The sequence below is a fragment of the Anoplophora glabripennis genome, unplaced genomic scaffold (assembly GCF_000390285.2).
Source record: "Anoplophora glabripennis isolate ALB-LARVAE unplaced genomic scaffold, Agla_2.0 scaffold47, whole genome shotgun sequence".
In the NCBI taxonomy this organism is placed as follows: Eukaryota; Metazoa; Arthropoda; class Insecta; order Coleoptera; family Cerambycidae; genus Anoplophora; species Anoplophora glabripennis.
This window is the reverse complement of record NW_019416342.1, coordinates 1,413,765-1,433,996: the sequence shown is the minus strand read 5'-3', so window position 1 is coordinate 1,433,996 and position 20,232 is coordinate 1,413,765. Positions and strand designations below refer to the sequence as shown.

The 20,232-nt window shown below is 31.3% G+C and overlaps 1 protein-coding gene across 2 annotated transcripts in view; it reads left to right on the top strand.

The window, feature by feature from the left end:
* Positions 1-3,508: 3,508 nt before the first annotated feature.
* Positions 3,509-20,232, top strand: part of LOC108906486 (glutaredoxin domain-containing cysteine-rich protein CG31559-like) — a 40,726-nt gene continuing 24,002 nt past the window's right edge. The window contains exon 1 of one of the 2 annotated variants that reach the window (XM_018709760.1): positions 3,509-3,858. The gene's annotated coding sequence lies outside the window, so the exon portion shown is untranslated. Of the gene's footprint in view, positions 3,859-16,386; positions 16,589-20,232 lie in introns of those variants that run through there. The other variant, XM_018709761.1, reaches the window with a different exon arrangement.

Sequence of the window (20,232 nt, the reverse complement as noted above, 5' to 3'; positions counted from 1 at the left end):
AAGAAGTCTTAGATTAACGTAAGGTTTATATGGTTTACGAGAGTATGAAAACGTATTTGGTAGCTTATTTTAAAATTTAAACACTGAAAATGTCACTAAAAAAAGGTTTGTAAAATTAAATATATACTTTGTCCTTTAAATAAGCAGTAATTTTTACTGACTGTTAATTTAATCTTCTATACAAACTGTTTCATTGTACTATTATTTTACGAATGCTGTTTAATTAAATACTATACAGGGTGATTCTCAAACGTGACCAAGAGTGAAACCTCGTATTCTTTGGTGAATTTTAATGGTAGTCTTACGTATAAAGTTTTTATCTAGGACGCTTCGTTAGAAAGATACAGGGTATTACTTAAAAAAATATTTTTTATTTTTTTAAATAATTTAATAACAAGTAAGTGAAATAATTTGAAATTGGGCACATGTATTTATGTGAACATTGTCCATAATCTGAGGCCTTTTTCTAAAATTTAGTTGCTCCAGTGGCGGACATACAGGGTATCGGTGGCATATTTTTCTAAATAAAATAGACGCCATTGTTTTACGGTCATCAATCATGATATTTTCGGATTCATCTTTCAATTTTCTACAAACTACTACTCCTGATTTTTGAGTAAAACTTATAAAACGAACTGAAAACATCATCGATATTCGAATAAAATTCGGTTTAAAATTACATAGTAGGCTGCAATAGCAACTTTGACATTCTGAGCAGTCAGAAAAAAGAATAAATAATGCTTTTCATCAGATTCAATCAACAATTAATTTCGAACAAATTACATTTTCGTTACTAAAAAGATGTCGTGCCTGTGTTTGTGGAAATTGAGGTATTTTTGAGCATTTACTCAAATAAAATCATTAAAATGATGACTAATGTTATTCATTTCTTTATTCGATTAAATAACCGAATGATTAGTGTTTGTCATATCATTTAAGTAAAAGTGTTTTCGAAAATATCATGATTGTTACCATAAAGCAATGGCGTACTATTTTATTCAGAAAAATGTGTCACCGGTACCCTTTTTCTCTGCCTGGAGCAACTAAATTTTAGAAAAATGCCTCAGATTTTGGACAATGTTTACATAAATACATGTGTCCAATTTCAAATTATTTCACTTATTAGTTTTTAAAGTATTAAAAAAATTAAAAATATTTTTTTAAGGTGACGAAAAACTCTTAAAATTCATCAAAGAATACTAGGCTTGATTTTTGGTCACCGTTTGTGAATCACCCTGTATATGTACTTTTACTGTTTTTTTGTAAAATTACACTTGTATCCGTGCCACCAGGAATCACCACTATCGGTATCTCGGAAGGTACTGATCCGATAAATTTGAAAATTTGGTAACCTAGCAAAGGCAGTAGGGCCAACATAGCTAAAATATTTAGAACTTTATGACACGTCCGGTTGTACTTACCGGAAATCGACGTTAACTTTCTAGAATCCGAAAATGCAATAATATATAGGGTGTCTCATTTTATATAAGAAAGTCGACTTCCGGTATATTTCCTAAATATTTTAGCTGTGTTGGCCCTGCTGCCTTTGCTGGGTTGCCAAATTTTCAGATTTATCGCATCAGTACTTTCCCAGATATCGATAGTGGCGATTCCTGGTGGGATACCCTGTATATGCGCAGCTTGCATGTATTTTAATGTTTATGTAATTTATAATTGATTGATATTGGTGTTTAGAATTCTGCATTTTTCTGTGTGAAGTCCGGGCAAAAAGTAGTTTATAATGTGTGTAATTTTACATAAATCTTTTATGAGTGTACACTCGTGTATACAGGGTGGTCGCGACGTAATGGGCCAAAATTCATGGGTAGATTCCCCAAGTAAAAATATTGCGATTTAGCCGAACTTACCTTAGTCCAAAAGTTGATAGTTAAAGAGATACAGGGTGTTAAATGTAAAATATTATTTCAGTTTTTTTTAATTTATTCCTTAACAAATGCAAATATCCTCACAAAATTTTGGGGATTGGAGTTCGTTGAGTAGAGGAATTGAAATCTGTTCACATTTTGGTTAAAGTTCATAGAGGGCGCTAGCTGCAGTAGATTGAATGTGTTAAAAACGACATAACTTTTTTGTGCTTTAAGGTATCTCATCTTTGGTTACAAATTCTTATTTTCCAACTTTTTTTACACAAAAAAGGTAGACTTTATGAAAGTAGCTGTCTCGCACCGTTTCCGAGATATTTGGCTTTGAAACTTCCAATGCTAATAGTTGAAATAATTAAAATAATTTAGAAATGTCAAAAACAAGGGTTTATTTAGAATTAAAAATTGTAATGAACAGTAAAATAGTAAACATTAGTAAAAAAATATGCCTTTTTGACAATAATTGCTTAAAATATCCACCTCTAACTTCAATACATTTATCAACACGTTTATTAAAAGATTGTCTTATTTTAAAGTATAAATCCTTAATGCGAAATGACTTTGCAGCATTTAAAACATGCTACTAAAGTTATTCTCAAGTGTTTATAGTGTCTCCATAAACAACTAATTTCATGTAACTCCAAAAACGAAAACCTCGGCATTCTATCTCACATTTATGAACGAGTATACAATTTAATTTGTAAGCTGTGATTTTAATTAGATACGAATAATACTTAATAGAAATTAGCATACAAATGACAGTAATAAGACAAGTGGAAGACGTCAATTATTTGATTTGCGTCCAAATCCTACTTAAGAAACTTTACCGCTAAATTAATAATACCTGTAGGTACTTAATTGTAATTTAATGCAACAGCATTGGAAGTTTCAAAGCCAAATATCTCGAAAACGGTGCGAGATAGCTACTTTAATAAAGTATACCTTTTTTGTGTAAAAAAAGTTGGAAAATAAGAATTTGTAACCAAAGATGAGATACCTTAAAGCACAAAAAAGTTATGTCGTTTTTAACACATTCAATCTACTGCAGCTAGCGCCCTCTATGAACTTTAACCAAAATGTGAACAGATTTCAATTCCTCTACTCAACGAACTCCAATCCCCAAAATTTTGTGAGGATATTTGCATTTGTTAAGGAATAAATTAAAAAAACTGAAATAATATTTTACATTTAACACCCTGTATCTCTTTAACTATCAACTTTTGGACTAAGGTAAGTTCGGCTAAATCGCAATATTTTTACTTGGGGAATCTACCCATGAATTTTGGCCCATTACGTCGCGACCACCCTGTATAGAAATGCAATTTCAGAATTAATGAATTTAGAGACAATGTGTTACGAATAAGATATCAGTTTCGAACAGAAAGCCGGCAGTTGGATTTTGGAACAATTTTAATTAACGTTATGAAACTGATTAAAAAAATGTCGCACCTGCTTTTTTATTGGGAAAAAATCTGGGTAAACAATTTCTCGTCCTCGTACATAACTTACTTCGATTTGGGTTAGACTTTGTCAATATAGAAAAGACCTTATTACGATTAGAGAGAGTGTAAGACTTCAATGTCATTGAGAAAGCCAGAGACAGTCTGAAGACCCACCTCTTGGAGATTACAACGCTCACAAAGGCTACAAGTGGAACACGTCGTTGGTGCCGATAGTTTTAAATCCAACCTCTATGTGTGCTGTGGTATCAACGGTTTACCTGACTAAATTCTTTCAGTCATTAGCTGTATACACCGTTAAAACTGGAATCCAGAATTTTTCTGTTTAGTAATTAATGTATTATTCTAACCTTAGTGGACTGAAATAGTGACTTGATCCTAAACAGACTGTGCAAATTTAAACCCTACAAGTAGTTGAACGCGCCGTTTGGCAGATGTTATGAATTCAATTTTTTATCTCGCTTGATGTCAACCATTAGCGGACATGATTACTTTGGAATAATACATATTTTAAGGTAAGCAATAATACACCAATATTTTTTATATTTCTCTGCGCCTTGATATTTAATACAATCAATTCTGAGGTAACTTTGACTTAAGAAATTCCGTAATTTATTCCGGTTCCTAAATTAAGTCACGTCGTAGCTTTCTCCAGCGTTTTTGATAAAATCGTTAACCAAATTTCGTCTAACCAGCACTTGTCATCGAAACCCAAATTGTATTGATATTATTTTGAAACTGGCTTAAATTGTTTACCATTAGAAATGTCTGCAGTCGAAATAGCGGTAACAAGGATCCAAGCTAAGAAGTACGTAACATTTATTACAGACTAAGACACCGTTTTTTTGATTGACATTATAAAATATGTGGCCCACCTTAAGACTTTCAAGTGATATAACCTTGTTCGGTGATATTTTAACCGATTTTGTTGAGGATGTGTATAACTACTACCTCTTAAGATTTTATAAAATTACTTTACCCTGATTTTTTATGATAGTGAAACTAGAAATGAAGCAAAAATACTTGCTGTGAACAGTTTGAACTATGCAGCAATTAATAAACCGGTGCAAGCAACATTGCTTTTTCGTCTCTTACACTGCTAACCATTATATTCGTAATATAATTAAATTTTTACTATTCCGATTCAGACACAGTAAAAACCTGTTGTTTGATAATTGCACCAAAATTTTTCTGTTATATTTTTATTTTCAAGCAGTCAAAAGAGTAGAATAAGGCAAATTTCCAAAAATTCATGTGTTTTATTTAAAAAAATATTGAGTAACACAAAAACAGTAAAAAATGAAGAACGCGCTAAATAGAGATAAAAATCTGGTACGTGGCGGTACAAACGTATCATCTCACTTTTTAGGAATACTCAGGCATTGCAATAGCGATTTGGTTGAATTATTATTCTTGTTTATTAATTAACGTAAATTAAAGGAAAGGTCATTTTCTCACAATTCTGTTATTTTTCTGTGAGAACACTTTTTCTTTCCTTTTCAAAACGGTACGATCTCACGTTGACATGACTTCTATTGAAGTCGAAATAATTGTTTACTGAATCATATACTTGCAATAATCAAAAGCATTTGGATTATTTTGAGCTTATTCGCTAGGGTTAACTTAGGACTTTACAATATTATTGAGGTTATCAGGTTCTATTTGGATTATCTGTATTGTCCACTGAATAAAATTAATTCTGATAATATAGATAAGGAATGGATTTTGAGGTGCGTTTTGGGTAGCTTATTGTTCTCATTGTAATTTTCCATCTGATCACAGCTACATTAGTTTTTCTTATATACAGGGTGATTCACAAATGGTGACCAAAAGTGAAACCTCGCATTCTTTGGTGAATTTTAAGGGGAGTCTTTTCTATAAAGTTATTATCTAGAACGCTTCCAAGATACTTCAAAAATATACCTAATTAAATTTTTTCAAATAATATAAAAACTAGTATTTGAAATAATTTGGAATCTGGCACATGTATTTATGTAAACATTGTCCAAAATCTGAGGGCTTTTCCTAAAATTTACATGCTCCAGTGGCGGATATACGGGGCATCGGTGACATATTTTTCTAAATAAAATAGTACGCCACTGCTTTACGGTAAAACCATATTTTCGGATTCGTCTTTCAATTTTCTACAAATTACTACTCTCTTATATTATTCGAAAAAAGGCTTTCTAAGGAAGCGTTCTAGATAAAAACTTTATAGGAAAGACACCCCTTAAAATTCACCAAAGAATGTGAGGTTTTATTTTTGGTCACTATTTGTGAATCACCCTGTACGTATAAATTTGTTCTATAAAAACACAAGTTATGATTCAACAAACAATAATTTGGTATATTATTTACATTTAGGAATAATTGTTATTCACTGTAGATCAACTTCGTAACTTAAAGATTTGGTTTTTACTTCTTTGTGAAAAATTACCAAGAGTTCAAATGAGCAAAACCCTAAGAAATTCCAATCAAAAAGTAATCATAGCGTGTCTTCAATTATAAAATACATTAATCATATCTGCTGCGGGAGCATTTTAATTTAAAATGACGTAATTTTTAATTTAATAGTGATTACGCGTTACTTATAGGCAAACATGTTTAATATTGAATAGTTGAATTCTTTATTGGAAAAATACAAACAGAAAATGGATGTGTTAGTATTATTTCCGGATCTGATCTAATTGTAAGATTATCTATTTTTAAAATTATAGAACTATCATTAAATTGAAATATTATGTGTAAAGAATAAAGATAATTTTGTCAAAGATATATTTTTGACGAATGATAAGCTTTTAAAAAAATTGAAACTATTCTATAATAGTTCCGAAAAATTATGCAGTGTTGCCAGATTTATTAAAAATATCAACATATTGATTTTTGAGGCTGTTTTTATTTCTATTATATCAATCAAAAGCCAAAAGAATGCTCTGTTTGCTCAGCTTAAGATTCAATATGGCGCCCATAAGAAAGAAGTAAGTTGATGACGGTTTCTCGCCCCCGAAACGTCGCAATCAAAATCTAAATACACAGTGAAATTTTTCGAAAAAACTTGCTGTGAAAAAATTTTCAGATTTTAAAATTCCTCTCAGTAAAAAAGTTACAGACGATTTTCGAAAACACCAAAATTCCTATATTTTTTTCAAAATAACTCAAAAACCTGGGACCGGTCTGCAAGCGCCATTAAGTTAGCAACAGAACTTTCCCAATCTAATCATTTTCCTATCTTATAGTTTCCAAGATACCAATACCATGCATCACCAAAATGGTCCACACTTGTATACTAAATCTACCCCCTCTCCCTATGCAAGGTTTTAACATTGTTTTATTAAAATTCCCAAGGAAAAATGATCCAAATATTACACAATCGATATAAAAACATCGAACTGTATAGGTATTCCAATTCATTGAAATCGTGGTGATACTGGTGATCAGTTTTTATCCTTAATAATTCCATAATTAATCGAAAAAAAGTAGAACATTTACACTCTGGCAGCGTTTTAATAAATCCTAGTTATTAGATTTGGTCTCGGACTACCATTGGAACAAGCGGTTGTCGTATCACAAGAGAAAATTTCGAAAAAAGAACGCATATCTCCTTTCCCTCAAACTTCAACTTTTTTTGTTTCTTGATGTACAAACTTTATTGAAATGACTTCTAATGAATATGTGTGTACAGTAAAAACTAACAGTGTACGTTCAAAGGTGAATTAGTGAAATTAATTTGGTACTGAATTTTGAGTGAATTTAAGATTTTAACAAAGCAACGAGGTTATAAAAACAATTAGATAAATTAAAATATGCCAGAATATGAACATATTGTGTAAAAATCACTCTATTCTTTGCTAATATTTCGCAGGGGGAAAACAAAGTTGTGTACATACAGATACCGGCGCGCAGTCAGACAAAAAACACGTTTACTTACTTATAATCAAGAACTGATCGTTTTGAATTTGAGTGAGAACTTATTAAATCTTTTTATGGTGTGCCACGCACGAAAACGAAATACAATATATTTATTGGCGGAAAACAATTGATTTCACTAATTCCATATACCATTGGCAATGAAACATGCTTGCGAACAACAAAATATCCGAAGTATGCACGGAAAGAAGCGCAGTTCCAGCTGCATTTGCGAGATTACCTTTGATGGCACGAGACGAGCGGTGACTCGTGTCAAACTCTCTCGTGTGCGACAGACCTAAACGTGTAATCTATAGCACCTCGAGAAAAACGAGGGGATGTAATTAGTACAAATTAATGACGATACTACTGAAGCAAACGATTTCACCAAGTGTTAAAACTGTTTGAAATTCCCAATTAACAGGCTCGTGGAACACGACTAATTTTTTAAGTTTCGATATTTTGTATCACTTAGAACAGGTAGAAACGAATTGATATCACCTTAATTATCATTTTGAATTTTTAGGTCAATGTCAATGTCAAAATTTTGCCCCCTTAAATGTGTCACTCTTCAAAATACTTTTTATCATCCAACCAAATACATATAAATAAACAGTTTCAACGGAATTGTGCTTATAATAAGCTTCAGCAAAACTTCTCTTTAAATAATATGTTGAAAAATCATCGATATAGTTTGCAAAGCAAGATATATTATGAACTATTTAAAGTAACTATTTACTTCAGAAGAGCTTGCAGCAATTTTAACTGATCGATCTTACGATATGAGGAAAATAAATGAAGAAATACATAAAGACTGTATTATAAAAACTATTTGGAAAATTAATTATAACTGAGTATTTTTTAAATATGTATAATGAAATATCTTTAACTTTAAATTTCTAATTATTACATTCCCCCGTTAATACCTCCAATTTGTACAGAAATTCCATATAAACAAATAGTGCTTATGCTCTTATTCATTAATAATTATTATTAAAATTACTGGTACAAATATGTATTGTTAAAAGAAGAGAAATTAAATTTAATTCAGTTTGAGTTAAGATAAAGAATTCTTAATATCATAAGTGTAGTTTTACTCAGAATTGATATATTTACACATTTTTAATGTTTTAAGTCTTTGTAGATCAGAAATTCGTCGGCTGTCCCTTCTGCAATTCATCTAAATATAATTCAAAACCTAATCAATAATTTTTTAAAATTTTTAACTTAACCATACTTTCAGTGTAGCCACCACACAAATGTAGTTAAAATCATTTTAACTTCAAACAGGAATACGGCCCAACAGAAAAAAGGGGTAAGAAATCTAGTATTGGTTGAATTAAAGTTGAAGTAGCGCGCTACACTGTTCTGTGCACGAAGCATAAGCCTGCACTAGCTCTATCTCTCTCGCACATGTGTGTGAGATTACTGGGTTTGCCGTTTATACATTTGTACTGTATGCTATTTAGATGTTACATGTTATAAAATATTATAAAAAAATTATAATATCCAAAAGAAACATTTCCCCATGTTTCCTGTGTGGTCCAGGCATATGCAATTAAGTGGATTTTATTTTTTTTCTACCAAAATTAATCAAGATACGAAAATCGTTCAAGATACCAAAAAGCTGTATTTTTAGTTGCTCAGTGCCGTACATTTTTTTTTGTCAAAAATATTCGTTAAGGTACCGCTCGGGACGCCACTGGATTTAATAAATCTAATCGAGCTAGGGTTAATTTAACCCCTTAACACTAGAAATAACACTGCCAAATTACAACAAAATTGGGTAAAGGGTATTTAGGATACTTACGAAACAACAAATGTTTAACATCCTGTATCTTGAAGACGAATCATCTGCGGACCAATATTTATAAGAACTTTTTGTCTTAAAATCGTATGTTATGAAATAGCGATGACATTAACAAATAAAAAGTATTCCGTATAAAGTATTTCTATTTTACGGATACTCCGAAATAAGCATCTAGGACAAAAATATTCTACAAAGATTTCATTACCGCAAATGCATTTTTTTCAATCGACAATCGGTTCCCGTGAGACAACATTATGCTCTAATTTCCTAAATAAATGTACTACGCAGGTACTTTATTTCTCACTTCATGCTGGTATGTCCACCATTTTTTATACATTAAAGCAACTACTCTTAGCGCATGTGAATCACAATTAGAGGAAACTCGTAAAGCTCGAAGTCCGTGTTGGCCGACTTATGTAGGTTGAGACCTAAATTTTTAGCAGCAGGAAATTGTCGTCGTACGTCATCCACTTCCAAGTTAAAAATAGAAAATCCATGTCTTCCGCGTAAACAAAATTTACCGATACGGGTAAATTTTTTATTTGGGCTATGGACTCCTTTGCAGGAAATGACAATGTACATTTATTTCTGTCTTATGAAGCAAGAAAGTGAGTAACATTATATATTCCTCGTACTTTTCGTTGGAAACGGCGGCAGCGCATGCAAATAAAGAGAAATGTTATCGTGAAAAGTAAATTCCTTTTGCGATTTGTACGTACTTATCACAATAAAGCGATTTGCACTTTGAAATATAAAATCGTCGTAGCGGAAATGTTATTATTTCCATGTATACAGGGTGTTTTGAAAAAAGGGGCGTAAATTCAGGGGTTCATAGAACATCAACGGGTTTTTCCTATGAACCATGGTCTATTATCTTTTGATTTTGATATGCAGGGTGTCGAAGACTCATTTTTTACATCAAATTATGGCAGTATCTTTAAAAAAAATTAAATTTGGTACAAATAAGTTTTGAGGGTCTAAATATGTCTAAGTTGACTTATTTGATGGTCTGTCACCGCTAAAGAGTGAGCGCAAAGTTAACCTATTTTCTCACCTTTGCCAGAGACCTTAAAAAAATCCCAAAAATATTCTGCAATGTCAAATTATTGGTAATGAAAAATCAAGATGAGCATATTTTTTAGTTTTTCGAAAAATGTCGAAAATCGCCCCTAATTAGGGGTTGATATGATGACGTAAAACTGAAATGTATGAATAATATCAATAGAATAAAAGCAATTCTTATTGTATTTTTTCTATAAAATGAAATCTTACAAGTAGGAAATAATTTATTTTCATGATTAATAAGGGCGTGATATAGTTGTAAGTCCACCCTTAAATTCGCTAAGGGGCTTAAATCATCCCCTAAATATTTTTTGATTTTTTTTATGTTTAGGGGATTTCACCCTCTATGAGGGATTTTTATAAAAAAAATTTTGGAATAATTAGGTCAAGTCAGCTTAATCTTTCTGATCGGAAAAGTAAGATCTATTATAAAATATTCGACAGTTTTTTTATATCGCTATGATATTTTCGTATGTTATCACGTCGGGGGTAGTTCACCCCTTCGTTACAGGGGTGGTTTTCTTATAGATACTAGTGAGAAGTACACAATTTGAATTTTTAATAATTTAGAATATCCTAGTACTTTTTCCTAGATTTTTCAAGTAATTTTTTTTAAGGTCTCTGGCAAGGGTCAGAAAATAGGCTAAAAATATGCTGTTTTTGCGGTCACTCTTTATGAAACCTTATTCAAAACCTCTGTATATAAGAAAACGTTACATTGTTGATACACCTATTTCAATTTTTCCTTACAGGCAACATTTTTTAAAAGTATTCTGGATTTGTCACATCTACACAAAAAAATTATTGCACAGATTTATTCTACAAACCTCAAACCGCAGAACATTTTATTAAAGAAGCAGCCGTTTTGGAAAGGCTGGTTTTGCGTCACTTAAATAACAATAAAAACATGCAGTCGCATGTGACTCTTGCTGTTACCATCCTCGCCATATCGAAAGATATAGTGATGATGAAAGAAGTTAAATATCTTGAATCGTGCAGCAAGAGTTAACTCTTTGCGACCCGATGGGAACTTCTTTATCTAGATTAAATTCAAGCGGCCTTTGTGGCGCTACGTTTGCCAAATATTGCTTTGTCATGTTAAGTTTTAAAATTGTGACAGCAGAATTTCTATTGTCCGTGTAGTGAAAACAAGAACAACGTGAATAAGTTTAGTTTGGAATTTAAATTTATAATTATAATTTACAGTTAGATATGCGGAGGAAAATGGTGTCGATAATAATACACTACAAATCGATTTAAACCATGACGTATTCTCATAACTATATTGTTTTTATTACTATCTGGAAATAATTTATACTTAGTTTATATTGTTTTAATAATTGTATATGCAGTTTTATACAGGACATTTCATTAAAAAAGAAACATAACTTAATAAATTAATATAAGATTCTTTGCCAAATCTTTATTATTGTCAGTACTTAAAAATAATTTTTAATTTTTAATAGCATATCTTTTAACTTGATATAAAAGTGATTTTCTTGACGTGGGCCATAAAAGTTGTGTTGCACATTTTAAGAATATTTGAGTAAAAGCAGAATCAGTTCGTTTGGCTGAAGTGACCTTTAGGTCAGTTAACTGGAAGTCCGTTGGAGAAGCCGAGAAACAGCTGTTCAATTAGTCTTCATATTCGTATTTCAATTCTGTCTTTCTATTCCTCGGAGGCAATATCTTCACCGTCTGTTGCAAAAAATCATTCAGTGGATTAAGCATTAAACTAATATAAAGAATTATAAAGTAATATAATATTCTAGAAATTAATTACACACTTTATTAGTCTTTATTGTGAACTGACGCTAGTGAAATTTTTAGTTATATGGTGCCATATGGAACATTATAGTTTTTAACTAAAAGAATGTAACTACATATTTGTACTCATTATTATTTTCACCAAAATCCTTAAAGTTAAACAAAAGGAGGGATTTTTATTTCGTTTAACATAACAGTGGCCAAGAAACATTGAATTAATACATTATGTCATAAAAGTGTCCGGAATTTGTCAATAAAACACAATATATTCAATTAATCTTCAAAATTTATTTTATTTCCTTCAAAGTAGTCTTCAACGAACAATCCAATCGTAAAATCACTTTTTAAACGCACTGGGGGAGAGGAAAAAGTCAGCAGGGGTCATATCCGGCGAATAGAGTGGCTGCTCGATGACATTCGTTGAGTTTCTGGTCAAAAATTCATTCACAATGATCGCTTTGTGTGATGGTGCATTATAGTGGTGCAAAGTCCAAGATTTGTCCTGCCATAATTTTTTTGCAGTGGATACTCTCTTTCTAACGCCTCATAATGACCAGATAATATTTGTTGTTCACTGTTTCTCCATCCAAAAGGGATTTTGGGTCAAAGTCAAAGAAAACAGTCAGCATGACTTTGATTTCTGATCGACTTTGACGTGGTTTTTTTGGTTTCAGCTCATTAGAAAAGCGATATTCCAAAGCTTGTTGGTTCGTCGTTAACCCATGTCTCGTTAACCGTTATGATGCTTTACATAAATGTAAAGACCGAACTAGGTCGTTCAAGCATGTCTTCAGCAACAAGTTTTCGATGATCTTGTTGAAGAAAATTCAGTTCTTTTGGAACCAGCCGAACAGCGACGAGTTTCATATCCGCGAACTGATTCGTGAGATATGTTTGGTTTATATGCCAGCTATCCCAAATTATAATGTTGCTGTGCAAGCCTCATTTTCTTCAGTTTATCCAAATTTTCTTCAGTTAAAACGTTGAAGGACAACTAGAATGTGCAAAGTCATCAATCACTTATCGACCATGTTTGAATGCTTTGCACGACCTGTATGGTTTTCAACATTTTAACTTTTCAATGATTCAGCACAAGAAATTCCGTTGGTCGCACAAAATTTTAGGCAATAACATTCAATTCATTCAATAACATTATCCATAGCAAAAATTTCGGAATACACTTTAGATAGACTAACAAAATTAACAACTAATTTTACGCAAACTACTAGATAGATCGTGCTCAAACTTAACGTCAAAGTAGAGTACAATGCTACCAACTTTCTGTCAAAAAGAAATTTAAATCTACTTTACGCGGAATTTTTAAATGATACTTTTTTAATAGAATGCATACACACCCTAAAAGAGGTTACTTTTGAACAACGATATTAACATCAAATTTCATTTTGAAACTTATTTGAATTTGCAAAAACAATTCTTTACGAATTATTTTTTAATCAATTTTTATTGGAACTAATGTTTGCGTGCTATTTTTAAAATATAAATTACAACAGCTTAAATTGATTCTGACCAGTGTATAACACAAAACCAAGACTCTAGATTTTGAACTGGTTTGTGGTTTTCTTTTTTAAGAAAGAAAAAGGAACAAAATTCTGATCTGCGAATAAAAATAAGTCGCTAAAACGCTACACAAAGCGGATAGAGCGCCGAATGTTTAAAACCTGATCATCTTTCAGTAGAAAAGGTGACGTCCTTGAAAACTTAAAGAAATACTTGGAATTACCTGAAGAGTCATGCTAATATAACCTGAAAAAAAGTTATAAAGGATGATGACTTTTCTGTTTGTTTCTATAAAAATTGTAGACTTATAAGTAATAATCATGGAATTCAGTTGCAAGGTACTTAAACTGCGTTATATAATTAAAAATTATTTTATCCTGAATAGTTTTATACGCTTGGTTTACTATTACTGCAAGCGTAAAGAAAATGGTTTTGTTAATTTGATTTTATCAAATTTATCATAAAATAAATACCAGTAACGTTTTATAAAAATATTTGATACTAAAGATAAAAAATTCGGTGTAGTGAACTCGAGGCAGCTAACTAAAAGAGCGGGTCAATATTTGATTTATTTTATTTATGAGAAATATTCTAGAATAGAAGAATGATTTAAAACGACGTTGAAATGTATAGTACGAGTGTAGTAACAAAAGTAGATATATTTTTTAAATACCTCATTATATTGCAATAAACAATACTCTGAGGATTACATGAGAGTGCACTTACAATATCTATTAAACAGCTAAAATCATTCGTCAACAGAATCACCGTACCTAGATCAATTGCGAGTGTGGGTGAGATATAGTCCGGTCAAATTAGTCATAAAAATAGTGGTCAAATAACGAAAATTCCGACAGNCTCTGAGGATTACATGAGAGTGCACTTACAATATCTATTAAACAGCTAAAATCATTCGTCAACAGAATCACCGTACCTAGATCAATTGCGAGTGTGGGTGAGATATAGTCCGGTCAAATTAGTCATAAAAATAGTGGTCAAATAACGAAAATTCCGACAGCTAAATTTTGGGGGAGACCTTGGGTACACCATTAGAAATAAAGTTTCAAAAGTCCCCATCGATCCCATGTGTGCTAAAAAAGTTATTCGGGGTCAAAAGTAAAAATTTGAGGATTTTGGGATTTTCTTCGAAAACGGTAAGTTTTATCAAAAAAGTAGCTCTGACAAAAATTATGGATCTTAAAATTATCTATAATGGTTCTTATACATTTTTTTCTAAGAATCACCATTCCTGAGATATCGCGATTCTAAAAGTTGAAGGAGTCACGTTCTACATGATATGCACATAATATATGCCACATATATACATAGTCAGGCACTTAATACAAGTAAAAATGCCTATTTGTCTCTCTTATATATATATAAACTATACTATTCTGGAATATTCACTCAGTCCCTTAGTCGATCCCCTCTACCAGCATGGCCTTGAATACTTCCTCCAACATCGGCTTCTGCTAATCAACACTTGTATGAATATACTATCAAGTTCAGACATGGCTAGGCAATCAACTGAACCCAGAAGACTGGGGTTGAAAATTAACAGATAATAGGTACTTTGGAACCGATTCAAACTTTACTCCCACCTGCTCCGGAAAAACTCCTAAACACTATTTTTTGCAATTGCAAAAAAGGTTGTAGTGCTAAATGTGGCTTTAGAAGAGTAGGGCTACTGTGTTCTCCAGCGTGTACTAATTGCCAAAGTCAGTCTTGCTCAAATGTCCAATTGAATACAACAGACGAAGATTCATGTGATTTCGATGAAGAGCAAGAAGATGAGGAAGAAGAAGAAATCGAAGAAGACATGACTGTTGAAGTCGACTTTGAAGAGGATGAATCAGACTAAAATATCAAAAGAAATCAGAACTACAGTTAGTCAATAACCAATATCAATAATCATCATGCAGTTAAAGTATTGTCCCTGAAAATTCCGTCATAACAGTTCGTGGAGTAGGCCTACCGGGGAAATCACGTTTAAAAAAACGCGTCAAAGTACACTACCTCACAGGTGGTGTGGAAATGTGTGCATATCATGTAGAAAGTTACTCCTTCAAATATTAGAATCGCGATCTCAGGAATGGTGATTCTTAGAAAAAAAAATATAAGGACCATTTTTATAGAAAACTTACCGTTTTCGAAAAAAATCCAAAAAACCTCAAATTTTGACATTTGACTCCAAATAACTTTTTTAGCACACATGGGATCCATGGGGACTTTTGACACTTTATTTCTAATGGTATACCTAAGGTCTCCACCAAAATTTAGCTCTGTCGGAATTTTCGTTATTTGAAATCTCTATTTTGACCGGACTAATATAACGTACTTTGAAGGTTAGATCTCACCAACACTTAAAACATGGAATCCTCTGCAAACTAAATGTTATTATCTCTATAAAACTTTAGACTATTGGATTTTGCTGATAATAAATATTCCTTCAATAAACTTTANAAATGTCTATTTTGACCGGACTAATATAATGTACTTTGAAGGTTAGATCTCACCAACACTTAAAACATGGAATCCTCTGCAAACTAAATGTTATTATCTCTATAAAACTTTAGACTATTGGATTTTGCTGATAATAAATATTCCTTCAATAAACTTTAACTTTTAAGCATAATAAAACTAACGAAGGCACTACATTTTTTTTGCAATTTTAAAATTTTAATAAAAAGTCCCTGATTCTTCTTTTTAAGACATTTAAGTGTGCACGTCGATTACTGATTAAATAAATCTAGTAATGAGCACCATATAATTAGAATTAGGAACAATTTCGATTGGATTAAAAGATATAATTAAAAAATAAACAATAAAGATATGATACGATAATCCGATCTTAAGCTATTGTTTTTTTTTAATCAGTAATCGTTCAGAAATGATTTTTGTTTTATCTATTTATTATTGTTATGACTCGATGGCTCTTTATCAGTTATAAATAGTAGTTTATCGAATTTGGCAGTATGTCGCGAGAATTATTCCTTAAAAGTGGTATTTTTCTAGTAATCTAATTGGGAAACGGAAAAGTGAAAATATTTACATTATGCAGCAAAGTGACACTGTTTGGCCAACAACTACTGCTTTCTTTCTGTAGAAATTCGTGATGCCAGTAAAAAGGATATGGAGTCGTGGTTGATCTTGTGAATATGCTCGAAAGTGAAGTTGTCTTGGTAATTTTTTATATTATATAATTCTTGAAAATGTTATATAAAGTTTACACAATAATTTTAGGTACCTACATGTAGATACTCATGTATTTACTGATTGTTTTTCCTTATCAATTTTCATTCAGTAGAAGCAATTAATTACATTATTAAATATTTTTTATTTTTATAATTCATTACTTATTTGCGTCAATAAAGTAAAATAAAATTTGCATAAGTTTTTTCAATTTGTTAGTAAATTTACAACTTTTTAGCACGTTTTCGATTGATCTTTGCAATACCTGATAAATTTATGGCGCCATTCATAATTTTATATGTGGGACTCTCCCAGTTTTGTGGCGTATATTGATAGTTCTCTTAATATACGTTATAAAAAGTTTCGTTGTCCAAAATATGGATGATGTCACAGTTATATCGAATATTAAGAGGATATACAGATGTCTTCAAACAATTTTGGGCAAAGAAACAGAAGTACGAACTATCTAATCAAGAATTTCTACACCATATCAAGTAGCGTTTGCATTAGTACTCTTTTTCTAGCAACTGTAAAGGCAAAAACAAAAACAATCGATTCTAAGATTTGCCATGAATCGGGTACTATTGGCAGTTGTTGGTATGTACGTAAATAAGAAAATTTATTGATGCTTACAACCAAAAGTTTTACATAGGTTAAAGGACATAAATGATAAAAACCACAATTATAAAAGACATAAACAAAACTGTCAACTAAGTAAGTTAAAAAGTATTACAGAATGCCAATGTAAATGTTATGAAAATTATCACTCTTAAATTCCAGTAAATTGCATCTTATTCCATTTTACGAGTAATATAATTTCGAGAAATTGCAATGAATCATAAAAAAAAAAATAAATTATGCTATTTATTAACTTCATTTTATATGTATTTTTATAAGGAATGTGCATCCCGTAATGGCACAACTTATTGTTAGACGAGTATGAAGGAATGACTACTTAAAAAGTCTTGGATCAGTATTTGTGAAAATATAGGGAGATTTTTGAATTTTCTCTAAAACTTATTTTGGTTTTAGTTTTGGAACCATTTGTTGGAATTCAATTATTTTTGGTATACACCACACACAAATGAAGGTCAATAGATTCCTGAAGACAGTACTGTAAAATTCCAGGACCGTATTCGGGAAATTTCTATTTTTTGTGGCTTCTCAGAAAAAATTGAACTAAATAAATTATAACTACACCATTAATTTTTTTTGTCATACTATGCACAGCTATATTTGTAGTTATTTCCGCAACTATTTATTTCTTTTTGAACACACTGTTCTCAACTACTTAGTTTGTCGATATTATTGCAGTGCCTCTTATTGTAATTTTTAAATAAAATATTAAAAATTTTGTGGTCTTGGTAGGAAACATTTATGCATTTGTCACATGCCACTTGTATATTTTCCAAAACTTACGCAACTTATATGATTAGCGATATCTATATTACAAATATTATTGAAAATTATTGCATAAAATAGGGTAAGACTACCAATTAGGTACGTAGAAAGGATATTTTTAATTTGAGTGCTTTATCTTTGCTGATGCTGAAACAATACAATTTATTTCTGTCTACTATCGGATGCAACGGTACCTATTGAGCCTTCACACTGATTGCATTTATCTTAAAAACTGAGGAGCATTCCGAAGATTCTTCGTATGCGAAAAAGTGTACCAATTTTTCACGGTTTTCCGTTTATATTAAAATTTAAATAGTTATCTTAGAATGCACGCAAAAAAGTGTAACAGTATTCTAAAAAATGTGACTATTAACTTTAAACGGGTTGCGAATAATTATTATCCATTGCATTGTTATAAAATAAAACATTTTTTAGAATAACATTTTGTTTGCTTTAAAGTTTAGGTTGGGATAAGATTTTTTGCCTTATCTTTAATTATAAGTAAACATCCTTGCAAAAAGTGTCAAACTCTTTGTTCAAAAACGTGTAAAACATCGATACCTACTCACAATCAGATTTATTTGACTTTCGAATTAAGTAGCCTCCTTTACAATGTTATAAAATTATAAATGTATTTTGCATATTATCTGTCATATAAGAAAATAAAATAAAGTGACTAAATCTATTAACATCACGTGTTATTTATTTGAACACTTAAATATTTTAAAATAATTTCACTTATTTTTCTGTTGAATGTGGTAAGAATATATAGCTGAATGAAAAAATAACACAATTACTTCTAGATGCAAAATGAATTCCGTATTATCGATTTTTCGCAATTTCCTAAATTTGAGGATTTGAATACGAATAGTGCATTTCGCCTGTGTATTATTTGACTTTTAAGTTACATTTACTTCACTTTCACTAAACCTGGTATTGTTTTTAATTACGCTTTAATATTTACTTTTTGTATTTTTATAATAATGGGGTATTAGCTGTTACAGGCAGCTCCAAACTACGGTTTTCAAATAATCTGCAGTGAAAGTTTCCAGAAAAATAAACAAGAGCACCGTCATTTCCTGAATCGAAACATAAGCAACTTTTAAAACAGGTCTTTTATATTCGCAATGGCTTTAACGTTTTGTCGCACAGGTTTCACCAAGACTAAATGTTTGCAGAAGAGGTTGACACTTGCTGAAGCAAAATATAGTCTCCTATAATACAAGATACGGCAGCGACATTGCCACAAATTTCCAGTACTGATTCCCTTCAGCAAAATAAACAAAACACATTTTTTCTTAAAATGTTTTCTAAGCGCTTTACGATCTTTCAACATTTGAATGTGTAACACAATTTTTGATCAGTTATTACTACCGAAGATGCAGATTTGGTACCGAGCTGTTCCTTCATAGTAGATTACAGATATACGGTGTGTCTGGTTTTTCGTGTTAACGCTCCCTTAAATGCAAGTAGGCTGGTGGAACTAACTGGGATTGTTTTTTTATGGGTGTGGCCCTGAAAGGTCATCATTTGACAACTATTGGTTTCCTTTTGCTGCGAACCTATGGCCTGCAATGGTGCATTTTTGAGGAAAAACACGAGTTTTCATTCAAAAGATTATTCTACGCCCCAATAAATAGTTGAGCACCAAATTTAAGGAAAAAATCAACTTTGTGGTGTATGATTAGCATGCATGAACAAATAAATAATAAACAAATGTTTGTTGCCTTAATATGTCAGTTAAATTGCAGTGAGGTTTTCTAAACCTTAGTCGGATAAAAAGCTATCCATTTCATCCATAACAATGCACATTTGCATCTTACACTATGCAAGCACAGTAATGGTTGATGATGTTCCGCTCTGTTCGCGGTTGCGCATTAAGTGCTGTCTATGCGAAATATACTCTATTAATATTCATGTCTGTATCTTAAATAATTCTTGATTAGCTGATTAAAAGCTTTGATCAAATAAATTTTAAAAATATCTCTTTGAAAACAATGTCATTTTATATTTATTCCGGATTTGTCATAAGCATCTTTCGTCGATTTTCCAAACTAATATTCATTTAAAAAACTTTTACTTGCGTAGATTTTTTTGTTATCCTTACACACGAAGCATGAAACCTTATTACTTAAGAAAAATAGTCAGAACATGTGCTTCTGCGAAATGTATACCGTTCAATTTCTTCACAAAGGAAAAGTTAAGAAATTACATGTGAGAAAGGCGCTACCTA